The sequence below is a fragment of the Lissotriton helveticus genome, chromosome 7, assembly GCF_964261635.1.
Source record: "Lissotriton helveticus chromosome 7, aLisHel1.1, whole genome shotgun sequence".
Taxonomy (NCBI): domain Eukaryota; kingdom Metazoa; phylum Chordata; class Amphibia; order Caudata; family Salamandridae; genus Lissotriton; species Lissotriton helveticus.
The window spans coordinates 444,775,078-444,793,895 of NC_136068.1; the positions used below are offsets into that span (position 1 = coordinate 444,775,078).

The window sequence follows — 18,818 nt, forward strand, 5'->3', positions numbered from 1 at the left end:
ATGAAGTGCCTCTCAACTATGAAACCACCACGGTGACATCCGGATCTTGGCGCGTTGTGCTGCCTTCGGCCTATTCGCACATCGGTCCGCTACTGACGCCATCTCACAGGCTAATGGGGCGACCCACGCCGAGTTTCAGCATTGTAGGATGACCACACCAGTACAGCAACTTGCTAGACATCACCTCAGTGCCATCCGAATCTTGGCATCTCAACGCCTAGTGGTATCTTCCATACAAAAAATATTGTTACGCTGCCTTTGGCCCCATTCGCACATCAGTCCGCAACTTAGACACCACCTCGGTGCCATCCGGATCTTGGAATGTCAGCACCTTTTGGTGTCTTCTCGTCAGAAAATATTGTTGCGCTGCCTTTGGCCCCATTCGCACATCAGTCCGCTACTGACGCCATCTCACAGGCTAATGGGGCGCCCCACGCCGACTTTCAGCATTGTAGAATAACCACACCAGTACAGCAACTTGCTAGACATCACCTCGGTGCCATCCGGATCTCGGCGCCCCACTGCAGATGAAGTGCCTCTCAACTATGAAACCACCACGGTGACATCCGGATCTTGGCGCGTTGTGCTGCCTTCGGCCTATTCGCACATCGGTCCGCTACTGACGCCATCTCACAGGCTAATGGGGCGACCCACGCCGAGTTTCAGCATTGTAGGATGACCACACCAACTTGCTAGACATCACCTCAGTGCCATCCGAATCTTGGCATCTCAACGCCTAGTGGTATCTTCCATACAAAAAATATTGTTACGCTGCCTTTGGCCCCATTCGCACATCAGTCCGCAACTTAGACATCACCTCGGTGCCATCCGGATCTTGGCATCTCAGCGCCTTGTGGTGTCAGTCAGAAAATATTGTTGTGCTGCCTTCGGCCTATTCGCACATCGGTCCGCTACTGACGCCATCTCACAGGCCAACGGGGCGCCCCACGCCGACTTTCAGCATTGTAGGATGGCCACACCAGTGCGGCAACTTGCTACACACCACCTCGGTGCCATCCGGATCTTGGCATCTCAGCGCCTTGTGGTGTCTTCTACTCCGGAAATATAGTAGAAAATATTGTTGCGCTGCCTTTGGCCCCATTCACACATCAGTCCGCTACTGACACCATCTCACAGGCCAACGGGGCGCCCCACGCCGACTTTCAACATTGTAGGATGGCCACAGAAGTGCGACAACTTACTAGACACCACCTCGGTGCCATCCGGATCTTGGCGCGTTGTGCTGCCTTCGGCCTATTCGCACATCGGTCCGCTACTGACGCAAACTCACAGGCCAACGGGGCGCCCCACGCCGACTTTCAGCATTGTAGGATGGCCACACCAGTGCGGCAACTTGCTACACACCACCTCGGTGCCATCCGGATCTTGGCGCGTAGTGAAGCTGCAGCAGCTGCAAATAAGCTTCAGACAGTGTTACAACCGCTGCTCACAACTCTCAACTATGACACCACCTCGGTGCCATCCGGATCTTGGCGCGTTGTATTGCCTTCGGCCTATTCGCACATCGGTCCGCTACTGACGCCGCCTCACGTGCCAACGTATTTTCTCCGCATTTTATACCCTATGCCGCATAACAGGTCATGTGACTTGTTTATAAAACTTTTCATTGGTTCATTTTACTTTTGGTTTCCTAATGATGGAAGGCTTGATCATATGACCTAAAAACAACACTTTTCATTGGATGAAAACTTTTTTTTTCCCCCAAACGATGAAAGCCCCACCTTGTTTCTGGATGTTTCAGACTAAACTGGCGTCACCATGAGAGCACCACCATCTCGTAGCTCCGTCGTGGTCATTCCGCGAGCAATCATGGCAGCCGCTCCCCACCAGAAGCCTGCAGGAGTCGGGGCCCCCAAAACTTTTGATGAATTCTCAAGGCGGAGGGGACGCTTTCGAGAATGGGGTCCAAGACCTAGCAGACAAGCGTCCGATTTCCAAGGTGTCCCAGGGCCATTTCAGTGGACCACGCCCAAAAAGGAAAGAGCCTGCCGCCATTTTGAGAGTCCTGTGGCAGCCGCCTATCGCTGCACCGCAAGAGTGGGCGCAACTCAGCTGAATGGCGGATTTTGACACAGTGGACCAAAAGCGGACGGAATGGCAACTGAAACGGTAAAGGGGCGCCCCACTAAAACAGATGAGACTCCACCTGGAGAGGCCCGTTCACGCCGCCTCCCCCGGGGCGCTCCACGCCGTTATTCGGAGCAGCATTGTAGGATACCAAAACCAGTGCGGCAACTTACTGGACATCACCTTGGTGCCATCGTTCTGCTGCCTTGGAACTATTCGCACAACAGTTTGCTACTGATGACCCACCCCCCGCGACGCCCCACGCCGTTATTTGCTGGGTGGCAACTTACTAGACATCACTTTCGTGTCATCTAGATTTCGGCGCGTTCTGCTGCCTTGGAACTATTCGCACAACAGTTTGCTACTGATGACCCACCCCCCGCGACGCCCCACGCCGGAAATCTGGACGTTGTGCTGCGTTGGGACTATTCGCACAGCCGACCGCTACTTCGTTGTTTTTCTCTAAAAATGTTTATATGTTATTACTATTTTTGTTTTCTTGTATATATTTATAAATTATTAAAGTTTTATAATCTTACTACTTTGTCGGAGTGCTATATATTTTTAATGTGACACATAATTGTAAAAACTTTGATGTACAAAGAGTCATCCCTGGAATCTTCCGCTTCACGCTCGGTCCCCTCCCCAATCACAATACAGGATGGTTTTCAGATAATAGCAACGCTTCTGCTGTGACGGATCTCATCGAGTGTGGGCCTTGATCTACTATAACTCCTTTGAAGAGGGGTGATTCTTTACAGCTGTGGCCATAAACTACATCTGCAGGGCTAGCTGATAGCCTAGGACCGGCCTGGACAATCGGACACAGAGGAAAAGGAGTGTCAGAGGGTGCGGTAGTGAATAGGGCGAAAGGGAGGTGTCGGGCGGGCACAGGGTGTGATTCTCAGGGAAGAGCAGCGCAGATGGGGGGAGGTTTATTACCCATGCATAAGACAGAGAGCGGGGGTGACCACTGCCTGGGTGAGATGCTTGCGAGGGTGGGGAGCCATGCTAAGGATCGACAGCGTGCACAGAGTGGGTCTGGTCAAGGCATCTAAAATGGCTGCCGTGCACGACAAAAGTGTGGCATTTGAAAAAAGACAAGATGGCGCACACAATGTTTTTCAACAATTCCTGATTTCCTTCGAATCGAACGTTAACAGACGTTGGGGCATATTACCAAAGTTAAGCGATATTTATCCCTAACGATGCATTGCAAAGATTTTTTTACCGTCAGAAATTATCGCAGATAAACCTTGCTATTATCAAGGTTTATCGCAAATACGATAAAAAACGAGCGCAATGCATTAATATCGCTGAAAACTCCGCGATGTTCATGCATTACCGAGCTAATGCTCTTAGCCATGTTATCCACCTCCCATTGGATAACATGGCTAAGAACTGCTCAGGGCAGCTGTTACTTTTTGGAGATATTCGCGCTTATCTCGAATATTTCCAAAAGTTGATAATAGGAGATAGCGATGTTAGCGACTGTTTCCAGTCGCTAACATCTTGGCATGCCCACTTTGCATGTCATTAGTGATAAATATCACTCACATGCAAAGTGGGACCCAAGATGGTCGCTATCTCCTACTAGCCGTCGCTAACTGGTGTTAGCAACACCTAGGTAATACAGATATAATTTTATCTCCGCGAAGCGGAGCGCTGTTACAGATATATATCTTGTTTTTGAACGTTAATTTCTCAAAATGCACTGAAGCACATATATTGAGACATAGCAAAGGCACATCGGGCTACCAGTCCCTAATATTTTACCAAGTTTCGTGCAAATCCATTCAGCCGTTCGATTATTATTATTATTTTTTTTTTTTGCCCCGCGGGGCCCTTTTAAAACCTCCACATCAAACCTAGGGGGTCAGCGAGGATCTACTATGCCCCCTTATGGTCATTTGCCCCTTCGCTTTGGCCTCCTCTTGTCTCTCGATCCTACCGAGAGACAAGATGGCGGCCGCTACGTACTGTTTGGAATGTTTACAGACACCGGAGAGCCAATCAGCTTCGCTTCGCAAAGCTCCGTAACGCGAAAAGTACGCGAAGCGGTGCGCTGTTACAGATATATATCTTTTTTTGAACGTTAATTTCTCAAAATCCACTGAAGCACATATATTGAGACCTAGCAAAGGCACATCGGGCTACCAGTCCCTACAATTTTGCCAAGCTTCGTGCAAATCCATTCAGCCGTTCGATTATTATTATTATTTTTTTTTTTTGCCCCGCGGGGCCCTTTTAAAACCTCCACATCAAACCTAGGGGGTCAGCGAGGATCTACTATGCCCCCTTATAGTTATTTCCCCCTTTGTTTTGACCTCCTCTTGTCTCTCGATCCTACCGAGAGACAAGATGGCGGCCGCTACGGACTGTTTGGAATGTTGACAGACGCCGGAGAACCAATCAGCTTCGCTTCACAAAGCTCCGTTGCGCGAAAAGTCCGCGAACCAGTGCGCTGCCTGGTCCGCGCTTACAGATATATATCTTTTTTTAAACGTTAATTTCTCAAAATCCACTGGAGCACATATATTGAGACCTACAAAAGGCACATCGGGCTACCAGTCCCTACAATTTTGCCAAGTTTCGTGCAAATCCATTCAGCCGTTCGGGCTAAAAGTGAGGCCAACCGCCCTATGGAAATTAACATGGGAAAAACGCGTTTTGGGACCCCCCTTTTTTCTCGGCCCCCCCTTGACGAACCCCCCCCAAATTTTCAAAGGCTGCTCAGAAACAAAATGTGCCATTTTCCTGAAAATTTCAGCCAATTCCGTCCACAAACGGCAAAGTTATTAGACATAGAATTTTCAAAAAACCCATAGAGAAAAAATCCTAACTATATATACCTACTGCCGACCGCCAGTAGGTAATATATATATTCACTGAAAAAAAACATAGGTTTCACACATATTATAGTTAGCTGGATGTTTCACTCATACAAAACCATTGAAATTCCACCGTTATAGTTAGTTCAGCTAACTATAACTTGCGCGCCCGCAATGCACTGCTGATGACGTCATATATTACATCACTCATGACATGGTCAGTGACATCACTCATGACATCACTGATGACATCTCAAATGACATCACTGATGACATCATCCTTGTGAAAGAGTGGCAGACCTCCTCTCAGCATAATATAACCCTTGATACACAAATTCAAAAATAAAAACTAACATTTTCAAAAAAATGGAGATACCAATACAAGTTAGAACAACCTATTCAGTAATTCAAAAAAAAGGTTAATGCTCCAAAAGTAACCTGTAAAATTTTCCAAACTCTTTCAAGGGGTGATCCATCTCAAAAATACTCCTTTAGCACAGCAAATATGGAGCGACACGTGAAGAACTTACATCTCAACAACTTTGCTCGAGCTTCAACACAGAGGTTGAAGGACAACCCATCTGCTACTGCACCAAGCACATCAACTGCTGGGATCAGCATTTTCAGCAAACAGTCCACGCACACAAATTCATCCTGATTTTGCTCAAGTTAAAATTCTATACATTTATTGCAATAAACTTTTCTGTTATGGGAAACAGTCTATTGACCTGATAAAACGCAGGAAGCAGGAGCATCACTGTCCTCGACATTACTTTTTTTTTCATTCTTTTCTTCCTGTTGGACACTTCCAAGTCCCCCATTATAGAAAAAAATTGCCCCCGGGATTTGGTCCCCCCGGGAGCTAATTAGGAATAAAACGAACTTCTAGTTCTTTTTTCCTTTTCCACCGCGTACGAGTACAATACGCGTACAACATCCATGTGAGACCCCCTGAGCAGGCCTAGAGGATCAACATGTTTCTACCCTACCCCCTTTCCTTATTTTTTAACTTTGTTTTACTGTTTTCTTGTGACTCGGTGCTATCGAGGCACAAGATGGCTGCCAACACTTCCTGGTTTGGAGTGTTGACAGACAGTTGACATCCAATCAGCATGCAGCTCGTGCTCGTAACTGTACGGATTTCCGTATGCGTACTGTACTTCGTCTCTAGATATCGCTATGATTTTACTTTTGATTTTCTCAGGAACTACTGAACGGATTTACACCATTTAACAGAAAGCACAATCTGCAACCGAACTCTACCTCTCTGAAACATTTGGTGTAATTCCGTTCAGCCGTTCGGGCTGTAGCCCTGGCTAAAGGTCCCTATGGAAAATTGCATGGGGAAACCACGTTATGGGACCCCCCTTTTTTCTCGGCCCCCGCTTGACGAATCACCCCCAAACTTTCAGGGAAGGAGCGGAGCGGGCCATTTTCTTGGAGAAATTCGCGAAGATTCGTCCACCGGCGCCAAAATTATTCCAAATAGAATGTTGTGGATTTCCTATGAAAACTAGGTCCTAACTATAACTACCTACTGGCGACCGCCAGTAGGTAATATATATATACATGTAAACTCAGACTGTGTCAAAGCTCAGGAGGAAAGCAAGAGACGTTTTATGGAAAGGGGATATACAGAAGAAATAATAGACAAAGCCATCAATTGTACTAAATCGATTACAAGACAGCAGGCCTTGATCCCCAAATCCAAACAGGCAGTCTCAGAGATTGACAATAGCCTAATACAAGCAAGAGCCATTATAACATATAATAGACAGCATTCCAAGATTAGAAGTATATTTACTAAGAATTGGAATCTGGTGAAAGCAGATCCAAGTTCAAAAATCTTTATTTCGGTAAAAATTTACCATAAAAGACCATCATATAAAACAATTCATTTAAATGATTTATGCAGTGGATTATAAAATTCATAAAAACGATACTAAAAAGGAATCCATGTAAAATAAAGACAGATCCGTACTCAGTCTATGTTTTGAGGTATTTCCTTCTGATGGACCAAAGGGCGCCCAAGTACTTGGCCATAGTGAACACAATATGGTCTGACAAATCAGTTTTTAGGACTCTAAAGGCGGGCAGGCCCTTCTTGAATCCCAGATTCCTACATAGGGGGATAATCCAGTGCCTACGAATCCCATGATAAACTGGACAGAAAAAGAGGATGTGGAGCTCACTTTCGTCCGAATTTCTGCATGCTGGGCAGGTACTACTTGGATCATGGCTCCATTTGGTTGTAAAAGTTCTGATGGGGAGAGAGCCATGTCTCCACTGGAGATATAATTTTCTCAGTACAAGAGGATAAATTTTATCTAGAGTAGGTTCCATGTTGTAATTCACCTTATGGGAGAAAAAGAAAGCTGTCAGGGACCCGAGATGTTGGTGGTTGAGTATCAGGGAAAGTTTGCATTCTCGGTATGTCCTGGCTAGATCCTTTTTAGAGAGGATGTGGCACTTGTTCTGGGGGTCAGACCACATAGTTGAGAGACCTAAGGCCTCCAGAAAGCAGATCCAGTAATTGGCGGCTTGGTTGCCAACAAACCAGAACTAACCTTTCGAAGATCTCCGTCGATGGCCAATGCTTTGGTCAGTAATAGCATCGACACTATGATCTCAGGGACATGGATGGCCTTAAGCAAGGGTTTTAAAAAATGTATGTCTTGTAAAGCTTGCCGTTTTGGCATAAATAAAACCCATTATGTAAGTCCTTTTAAAGACAAGCCAGTTGCAATCAATAAAAGACTCACGTGTAAAATGGAGTATGCGGTGTATGTGCTGCAGTGTCCGTGTAGGCACTATACCACCTCTTAAACGAGGCGGTGATAGGGAATCTAAATTGAGATTACTGGAAACACGCTACATACTGGAGATGAATAGTAAGAGCCCGGGGGGTCTCAAAGCAACTGAAGACTTACATACTTGCCAATAGCAACATATAGACATCATCCCTTTAACTGCAAAAAGATAAATCAAGTAAAACATATTTTTCAACCAGTAATAATAAGAGCATGATGGGATCAAACTAGCAAATATATGAAGTAAGAACTTTAATCTTGACCATTTCCCATAAATTTGGGGTGGTTGATTCCTAGTTTGATAAACACACACAGACTCAATGGCATCCTAACACTGTATATGAGGTATGATTTTTAAAGCACTTGCACTTATTCACTTTAGAAACGGTTGGACTCTATACAGCACTCGGGGAAGGTATTTTTAAATAAGTGATTGCGAAACCTAAAACAGGCCATAGACTTATACATCTATAAGATAAGAAATGTATAATCTGTGAGGAAAATTTGCAATTATATGTTTACGTTAAGGATATATGCTAAATTGATTGATGTACATTACATAAAATATCAAGGTGTTTGAAGAGGTTTTTATATCCAAATATCCAAAACAGTTTTTTAGCATATTTATATGGGTATCAAATGTGCATATGTATTGTAGATATATGAATTTATATTTTTATACAAATTGAGATTAATCTAATGTATATATTGATTTAAATTGTGATATTTTTCTATTTATGCATTTATATTTATATTTGAAACAAATGGATTTTATCTTGATGGACACCATGTCCTTTATTTATCTATTTAAAAAGCGTAATTTTGCACATACGTCTGTCTATTAGCAGGCAGTCAAGTGTTGAGTTTCGCACACTTTTTACAATCCATAAATACCTTCTTTTGGGTCTATGACATGTCATGTGATCAAGCCTCGGGGTAGAGGCGAAACGCGTCATGGCGGATTACTGGCTGTTTATGAGCACAGAAATCAAGCACTAAAAGGATTGCACTAAATTGGGTCTGCTCCTCGTTATTCTTTCCAAGTGAACAGGACTCTGTGAATGGCGACGTTCGCGATTATATATATATATGTGCAGCATACACTCCTTCCTTGAAAAGAGATAGCAGAGACCCAGGGGAAACTTTTGGAAGCTTTATTTGCAGATAGTGGCGGATGCATTTCTGGCTGTTGTTGTGCCGTCTTCAGCGCCCGAAGCTTCCACAGAATAATGTCACTCAGCTGTAGGTTCCGCCTCTCTTTAAGACCCGAGGTATCGAGTCTGCACCCCCCCTAATTGCGTTAGATTATATATATATATAGGAGAAAAGCGAGCAGTTTTGAAATGGATAGTTTCATCCTGGGTAGAACAGATCGTGGTTCAGCCCCTGCTTCAATGACTTTTTCGGTGTTTGTGGCTGTGATGGTATTGGGGGAGCGGAGGAGGCACCGGGCAAGTGGCACACCAAAGCGGTATTTCCAACACAGCAACTCCAGAGGCTCACGCTGTTTCCCTGCCCACCCGCTCTGACATTGCACCATTCACGGTATCTTCGTGCACCTAGGTTCCAGGCCCCAATTGGATGCATTCTGGGATCTGTAGTCCTGCACCACACGCGGGATCTACACAGGTGTGGGAACTTAACCTTAGGGGCGGAGTTGTGCCTGCATCAGCAGGCGGTTAAAAGAGGGACTCACCTGCAGCATGACATCTCGCTGGTACGACGCTTTGGGCGCTGAGGAAGGCAGAATGGCTGCCGAAATGCATTCGCATTTGTGTCATTAAACCAGTGTCTCCACCTTTTCCTCCTGGGTCGCTGTTTTCTTTTCGTTTGAAAGGATCTGTGTTCATAACTACAGCGCTATCCAGAGGCGCTTTTGCAGGCAGATGACCCCTGTCACGTTTTGGGCGACCAGCTTCACTGGAACTTTCGGACTCTTGTAGCCCGGTGTAATTTGCCAGCGTTTGTTGGACCGGCTGGAAGCCCGCCACTGTAGCCGAGGAGAAAAGCGAGCAGTTTTGAAATGGATAGTTTCATCCTGGGTAGAACAGATCGTGGTTCAGCCCCTGCTTCAATGACTTTTTCGGTGTTTGTGGCTGTGGTGGTATTGGGGGACCGGAGGAGGCACCGGGCAAGTGGCACACCAAAGCGGTATTTCCAACACAGCAACTCCAGAGGCTCACGCTGTTTCCCTGCCCACCCGCTCTGACATTGCACCATTCACGGTATCTTCGTGCACCTAGGTTCCAGGCCCCAATTGGATGCATTCTGGGATCTGTAGTCCTGCACCACACGCGGGATCTACACAGGTGTGGGAACTTAACCTTAGGGGCGGAGTTGTGCCTGCATCAGCAGGCGGTTAAAAGAGGGACTCACCTGCAGCATGACATCTCGCTGGTAGGACGCTTTGGGCACTGAGGAAGGCAGAATGGCTGCCGAAATGCATTCGCATTTGTGTCATTAAACCAGTGTCTCCACCTTTTCCTCCTGGGTCGCTGTTTTCTTTTCGTTTGAAAGGATCTGTGTTCATAACTACAGCGCTATCCAGAGGCGCTTTTGCAGATGACCCCTGTCACGTTTTGGGCGACCAGCTTCACTGGAACTTTCGGACTCTTGTAGCCCGGTGTAATTTGCCAGCGTTTGTTGGACCGGCTGGAAGCCCGCCACTGTAGCCGAGGAGAAAAGCGAGCAGTTTTGAAATGGATAGTTTCATCCTGGGTAGAACAGATCGTGGTTCAGCCCCTGCTTCAATGACTTTTTCGGTGTTTGTGGCTGTGATGGTATTGGGGGACCGGAGGAGGCACCGGGCAAGTGGCACACCAAAGCGGTATTTCCAACACAGCAACTCCAGAGGCTCACGCTGTTTCCCTGCCCACCCGCTCTGGCATTGCACCATTCACGGTATCTTCGTGCACCTAGGTTCCAGGCCCCAATTGGATGCATTCTGGGATCTGTAGTCCTGCACCACACGCGGGATCTACACAGGTGTGGGAACTTAACCTTAGGGGCGGAGTTGTGCCTGCATCAGCAGGCGGTTAAAAGAGGGACTCACCTGCAGCATGACATCTCGCTGGTAGGACGCTTTGGGCGCTGAGGAAGGCAGAATGGCTGCCGAAATGCATTTGCATTTGTGTCATTAAACCAGTGTCTCCACCTTTTCCTCCTGGGTCGCTGTTTTCTTTTAGTTTGAAAGGATCTGTGTTCATAACTACAGCGCTATCCAGAGGCGCTTTTGCAGATGACCCCTGTCACGTTTTGGGCGACCAGCTTCACTGGAACTTTCGGACTCTTGTAGCCCGGTGTAATTTGCCAGCGTTTGTTGGACCGGCTGGAAGCCCGCCACTGTAGCCGAGGAGAAAAGCGAGCAGTTTTGAAATGGATAGTTTCATCCTGGGTAGAACAGATCGTGGTTCAGCCCCTGCTTCAATGACTTTTTCGGTGTTTGTGGCTGTGATGGTATTGGGGGACCGGAGGAGGCACCGGGCAAGTGGCACACCAAAGCGGTATTTCCAACACAGCAACTCCAGAGGCTCACGCTGTTTCCCTGCCCACCCGCTCTGACATTGCACCATTCACGGTATCTTCGTGCACCTAGGTTCCAGGCCCCAATTGGATGCATTCTGGGATCTGTAGTCCTGCACCACACGCGGGATCTACACAGGTGTGGGAACTTAACCTTAGGGGCGGAGTTGTGCCTGCATCAGCAGGCGGTTAAAAGAGGGACTCACCTGCAGCATGACATCTCGCTGGTAGGACGCTTTGGGCGCTGAGGAAGGCAGAATGGCTGCCGAAATGCATTCGCATTTGTGTCATTAAACCAGTGTCTCCACCTTTTCCTCCTGGGTCGCTGTTTTCTTTTCGTTTGAAAGGATCTGTGTTCATAACTACAGCGCTATCCAGAGGCGCTTTTGCAGATGACCCCTGTCACGTTTTGGGCGACCAGCTTCACTGGAACTTTTGGACTCTTGTAGCCCGGTGTAATTTGCCAGCGTTTGTTGGACCGGCTGGAAGCCCGCCACTGTAGCCGAGGAGAAAAGCGAGCAGTTTTGAAATGGATAGTTTCATCCTGGGTAGAACAGATCGTGGTTCAGCCCCTGCTTCAATGACTTTTTTGGTGTTTGTGGCTGTGATGGTATTGGGGGACCGGAGGAGGCACCGGGCAAGTGGCACACCAAAGCGGTATTTCCAACACAGCAACTCCAGAGGCTCACGCTGTTTCCCTGCCCACCCGCTCTGACATTGCACCATTCACGGTATCTTCGTGCACCTAGGTTCCAGGCCCCAATTGGATGCATTCTGGGATCTGTAGTCCTGCACCACACGCGGGATCTACACAGGTGTGGGAACTTAACCTTAGGGGCGGAGTTGTGCCTGCATCAGCAGGCGGTTAAAAGAGGGACTCACCTGCAGCATGACATCTCGCTGGTAGGACGCTTTGGGCGCTGAGGAAGGCAGAATGGCTGCCGAAATGCATTCGCATTTGTGTCATTAAACCAGTGTCTCCACCTTTTCCTCCTGGGTCGCTGTTTTCTTTTCGTTTGAAAGGATCTGTGTTCATAACTACAGCGCTATCCAGAGGCGCTTTTGCAGATGACCCCTGTCACGTTTTGGGCGACCAGCTTCACTGGAACTTTCGGACTCTTGTAGCCCGGTGTAATTTGCCAGCGTTTGTTGGACCGGCTGGAAGCCCGCCACTGTAGCCGAGGAGAAAAGCGAGCAGTTTTGAAATGGATAGTTTCATCCTGGGTAGAACAGATCGTGGTTCAGCCCCTGCTTCAATGACTTTTTCGGTGTTTGTGGCTGTGATGGTATTGGGGGACCGGAGGAGGCACCGGGCAAGTGGCACACCAAAGCGGTATTTCCAACACAGCAACTCCAGAGGCTCACGCTGTTTCCCTGCCCACCCGCTCTGACATTGCACCATTCACGGTATCTTCGTGCACCTAGGTTCCAGGCCCCAATTGGATGCATTCTGGGATCTGTAGTCCTGCACCACACGCGGGATCTACACAGGTGTGGGAACTTAACCTTAGGGGCGGAGTTGTGCCTGCATCAGCAGGCGGTTAAAAGAGGGACTCACCTGCAGCATGACATCTCGCTGGTAGGACGCTTTGGGCGCTGAGGAAGGCAGAATGGCTGCCGAAATGCATTTGCATTTGTGTCATTAAACCAGTGTCTCCACCTTTTCCTCCTGGGTCGCTGTTTTCTTTTCGTTTGAAAGGATCTGTGTTCATAACTACAGCGCTATCCAGAGGCGCTTTTGCAGATGACCCCTGTCACGTTTTGGGCGACCAGCTTCACTGGAACTTTCGGACTCTTGTAGCCCGGTGTAATTTGCCAGCGTTTGTTGGACCGGCTGGAAGCCCGCCACTGTAGCCGAGGAGAAAAGCGAGCAGTTTTGAAATGGATAGTTTCATCCTGGGTAGAACAGATCGTGGTTCAGCCCCTGCTTCAATGACTTTTTCGGTGTTTGTGGCTGTGATGGTATTGGGGGACCGGAGGAGGCACCGGGCAAGTGGCACACCAAAGCGGTATTTCCAACACAGCAACTCCAGAGGCTCACGCTGTTTCCCTGCCCACCCGCTCTGACATTGCACCATTCATGGTATCTTCGTGCACCTAGGTTCCAGGCCCCAATTGGATGCATTCTGGGATCTGTAGTCCTGCACCACACGCGGGATCTACACAGGTGTGGGAACTTAACCTTAGGGGCGGAGTTGTGCCTGCATCAGCAGGCGGTTAAAAGAGGGACTCACCTGCAGCATGACATCTCGCTGGTAGGACGCTTTGGGCGCTGAGGAAGGCAGAATGGCTGCCGAAATGCATTCGCATTTGTGTCATTAAACCAGTGTCTCCACCTTTTCCACCTGGGTCGCTGTTTTCTTTTCGTTTGAAAGGATCTGTGTTCATAACTACAGCGCTATCCAGAGGCGCTTTTGCAGATGACCCCTGTCACGTTTTGGGCGACCAGCTTCACTGGAACTTTCGGACTCTTGTAGCCCGGTGTAATTTGCCAGCGTTTGTTGGACCGGCTGGAAGCCCGCCACTGTAGCCGAGGAGAAAAGCGAGCAGTTTTGAAATGGATAGTTTCATCCTGGGTAGAACAGATCGTGGTTCAGCCCCTGCTTCAATGACTTTTTCGGTGTTTGTGGCTGTGATGGTATTGGGGGACCGGAGGAGGCACCGGGCAAGTGGCACACCAAAGCGGTATTTCCAACACAGCAATTCCAGAGGCTCACGCTGTTTCCCTGCCCACCCGCTCTGACATTGCACCATTCACGGTATCTTCGTGCACCTAGGTTCCAGGCCCCAATTGGATGCATTCTGGGATCTGTAGTCCTGCACCACACGCGGGATCTACACAGGTGTGGGAACTTAACCTTAGGGGCGGAGTTGTGCCTGCATCAGCAGGCGGTTAAAAGAGGGACTCACCTGCAGCATGACATCTCGCTGGTAGGACGCTTTGGGCGCTGAGGAAGGCAGAATGGCTGCCGAAATGCATTCGCATTTGTGTCATTAAACCAGTGTCTCCACCTTTTCCTCCTGGGTCGCTGTTTTCTTTTCGTTTGAAAGGATCTGTGTTCATATATATATATATCCAGGCTTCCCCTTTCTCACCTTCCAAGAAAGCACAGCACTCACAGGAGGGTAATAAAGATTTATACCCTCCTCCTGTGAGTGCTGTGCTTTCTTGGAAGGTGAGAAAGGGGAAGCCTGGATTATAGCGGGGTGTTGTCACCCGCACACAAGCACCCGTGGCAAGAGTGCACGACCTGGCAACAGTGGGAAGCGAGGATGTACAAAGCTGCGCACCGCCATTAATAGCGTAAGAAAGAGGGATGAATGGTTCCGTCGTTGGAGTCCTAACCAAGTAGAAACTACACGCTATTGGTTCACGAAAGAGTAAAAAGAGAAAGGGGAAAGGCGAGAGCAAAACGCCAAACTCCGAAGAAAAGTTATTGAAATAACAACAGTGGCGCCATGTATAGTGACACAGACCGCCAGGAGGCGGCTGAGAATGCTTTCAAAAAACGCCCACAAATAAATGGAGCGAATAATAAAAAGAAAAAACAAACGGAAGTCAAAGGATCTACAGCAACAGGACTGTTTTTGAAGCTGGAGAGACTCTTCGAGCGCGAAGTGAGAAAGTGGTGGGAAGCCACATCATTACAAAACTACGTGGAGGTAAAAAGAGTACCGAGAGGACTCCGCATTTACACTGTCCCGGCTTACGAGAATCCGGACCCAGAGCTCTTGGAACAATGGGCAGAATATACAGCGGATTTCTGTGAGGGGCTCCTTAAATTACTAATCAAATTTGCGTGGAGTGACCATGAAAAAGCACGCAATGAAATTAAGGAACTCGAACAAGAGATAGAAAACCTGGGCGAAGATAAAAAGAAATTGGATGAATTAAGAAGCAACATGATGAAAAGATTGAAATCATATGAGGATAAAATCAGGAAACGTAAGCAAGAGAAATTCGAACGGGATGAAAGGGACTATGAGTCAGGACGGGTTTTGACATTTGCCAAAAGATATGATGCACAAGTTAAAGCCCTGACATCGAGATCCAATAAAGGAACGGGGGCAAAGGAAATAGGAGAGGCGGAGGATACCACTGAATCCGAAGTTTCAGAGAATGAAGAGGCAAGGGGAGACCAGGACATAAGGGCAAAAGTAAGAACACGGAAACTCCCTTTTTGCGACGAGTTTCAAATAATTCGTCAATCACGACAACAAGGAGGAAGGGGGAAACCCCCAGACGTAAGAAGAAACGCATCACGCGGAGGGGGGGCGAGTGGAGGAGGAGGAAGCAACTACTCCCCACCGACGACACGCAGTGGAAGATTCAACAGGAAGCGACAATAACCAATGCAAAGGAAATAGATAATTTGACAATTATAAATCTAAGTCCTCGCATCCTAACAGATGATGAGAAGCACGTCTTACAACTGGGTCTCTCCTTTTGCCCTTCAAAGGAATTAGAATACACACAAACAAAAATAGACCTATACAAATTCTCAAGGAAACTAAAGATACATAAATTTTACAAACAACGCCCCAAAAAAATGTTAGAGATTCCGAGCAAACAAGCAGCTCCACATATAAGAGTCAAAGACTTACCAACGTTGGATGTTTTACAACAATTGAGGATCGAAGGAGCAAGCCAACTTGATAATCTATCGCAGTCAGACATAGTACAAAGAGGAGGTGAAACGAATTTTAAACCTGCATCGACATTTGTACCACAGACGCCCGCTGACAACATAGATTTATTTGCGGAAACAGTTTCAAAGGAACTGAGGAAATTGGAACAAAGAGGACATAAGGAGAAACGTAGTAATGTAACATCTGGTCAGTGGCAGGCCATAAACAACCTAAGAAATGATAAAGACTTGATTGTGAAATCGTCCGATAAAGGGGGAAATATTGTCCTGCAAACCTATGAAGACTACAACATGGAAGCAATGAGACAATTGCAGGACAAACAATGTTATCAGAAGGTGGGGAGGAAAGAATATTTAAACAGTATCACAGCATGCCATGAGATGTTGCAAAAATGGCACACAAAGGGTATAATTGCAACAGAGGAATATCTTTTCTTAAGAAATCTGAATCCGGTGACACCTTGTTTTTACCACCTTCCCAAGGTACATAAGAACAGCACCAAACCCCCAGGACGACCAATCGTAAGTGCACAGGGGAGCCTGTTAGAACATTTATCTATGTACATTGATTATTTTTTAATTGATCATGTGAAGAACTTACGTAGTTATATCAAAGACACGAAAGATCTGTTGACAAAGTTGGAACAAATCACACTGAGAGAAGGAGATCTGCTCGTAGTGATGGACATTACTAGTTTGTATACAAGCATAGGCCATGGGGAGGGCATGCTTGCGATAAATGAAATGTTGTCAACAAGAGAAGCCGGTTTCGCAGATCATAATGCAATGCTATTGGAATTCCTAAATTTCAGTTTGAGTAATAATATCTTTTTGTATGAAGATCAGTACTATCGCCAATTAGTTGGAGTAGCCATGGGCACGAGTTATTCTCCCAGCTTCGGTAACATATTTGTGGGGTGGTGGGAGGAAAATGTGGCTTGGCATGAGAAATACAGAGAATGGTCCCAACATGTACTGGTGTGGTACCGGTACATAGATGATTTGCTACTGGTGTGGCGGGGTTCCAAGGGCAAAGCAGAAGAGTACATAGACATGTTGAACCAGAATGAATATAATCTACACTTCACGGCAGAAATAAGTGACAAACAAATAAATTTCCTTGATTTAGAAATCAGAAAAGAACAAGGTAAAGTTTACACGCAGCTATTCAGGAAACCCACAGCAGGAAATTCCATATTACATTCCAGCAGTAGCCACCCGCCCAAATTAATCTACAGTATCCCATACGGAGAACTGCTTCGCATTAAAAGGAACTGTACCTTAGAGGAGGATTACAAAAGAAATGCGCAAGCAAGTATAGACAGATTTAAGAAAAGAGGATACAATGACATATGTCTAGAAAATGCCCAAAGAAAAGTAGATGCAATGCCCCGTAAGGAGATGTTAAAAATAAAACCAAAAGAGTTGGCAAAGGAGGGGAGGTTTAGATTCATTACCACCTTCTCTGAGGGGGCGGGGAGTCTCAGACAAATTCTGAGGAAGAACTGGACACTTTTAACTACTGATCCAGTTATTGGTGCAGATATGCCTAAACAACCTATGGTTACCTACAGAAGGGCCAGGGCACTACGGAATACACTGACGCAGAGTTACCGGGCACGCACAGTAGACCGACCATTTGGAGAACATAAGCCGGGATTTTTTCCATGTGGAAGGTGCAAGGCGTGCAAGCAAAGTAAAAAGGTATTATTCTATGATGTCAGGGGACAGAAACGCAAAATAAAAGTATTCCTTACATGCTCTACTCCGTTTGCAGTATACTGCCTGGTATGTCCGTGCGGACTACGTTATATTGGCAGCACGGTAAATCCCATGAAATTACGCATCCTGGAACATCTAAGGGCAATAACTAATTGTGATCCCACATACCCAGTGGCTAGGCATTTCAAACAGCACCACAAGAATAACAGTGACCTGATAACATACTTTGGTTTAGACCATGTTGTGGCGAGCCCCAGAGGTGGGGATAGGCTAAAGAAATTGAGGAGGCTGGAATCCCGATATATAATAGACATTGGAACAAAGGTGCCTGGAGGGTTGAATAGCCATGAAGAGATGACAGTACATCTAGGGTAGGGGGCTCCCTGCTCTGTGAGAAAGTTTGATATTGATTACAGTACCTGTTGATATTTGAAGTTTTGTAAATAGAAGGAGAGAGTAGCACACAGTGGGTGATTATTTAAAATGAGAACAATGGTATTTTGGGGAAGGAGTTAATAGATGGAAGGGACAAAAGCCCATTCAGGGCGCAATGTGAATAAATGTTTGACAAACGTAAAAAGCCCATCCAGGGCGTAATGAATGTACAGCATCAACTAATGTGGAGTGATGGTGTGAATATACAATTTATCGTATATAATGTATATAATGTATATATGGCATATGGTAAATGGGAAGGTCCATCCAGGGCAAAACCGATATGTTGAAAATGTCAAACAAACCATTATAAGATGGCGACCATGGTTTTGTCCCTTGTCTATCTCCATGACATGCACGTGAGGGGTATTTAAAGTTTAAAAAAATGGCGCGCTATTGTACCAAAGACTAAGGCAGTAGCCGAAACGCGTCTGGTTCTCTGAGGGTAATAAAGATTTATACCCTCCTCCTGTGAGTGCTGTGCTTTCTTGGAAGGTGAGAAAGGGGAAGCCTGGATTATAGCGGGGTGTTGTCACCCGCACACAAGCACCCGTGGCAAGAGTGCACGACCTGGCAACAGTGGGAAGCGAGGATATATATATATATATACACATACATACATATGTATAATTTAAGTGCCAAAATATTTTTTTCATTTATCTAATATTAGTTCCTATGGGATTGGGGTATTTTATTTACCTGGCTCAACTGATTTCTGAGTGCGCATGTTGGAGTACCTGTGAGTGTCCAAGTTTGGTTTA

At 46.6% G+C, this 18,818-nt stretch overlaps 1 protein-coding gene across 3 annotated transcripts in view; it reads left to right on the forward strand.

Annotated features, from left to right (window-relative positions):
• Positions 1-18,818, forward strand: part of LOC144768581 (sulfotransferase 1 family member D1-like) — a 410,920-nt gene that overhangs the window by 391,295 nt on the left and 807 nt on the right. The window lies entirely within an intron of this gene.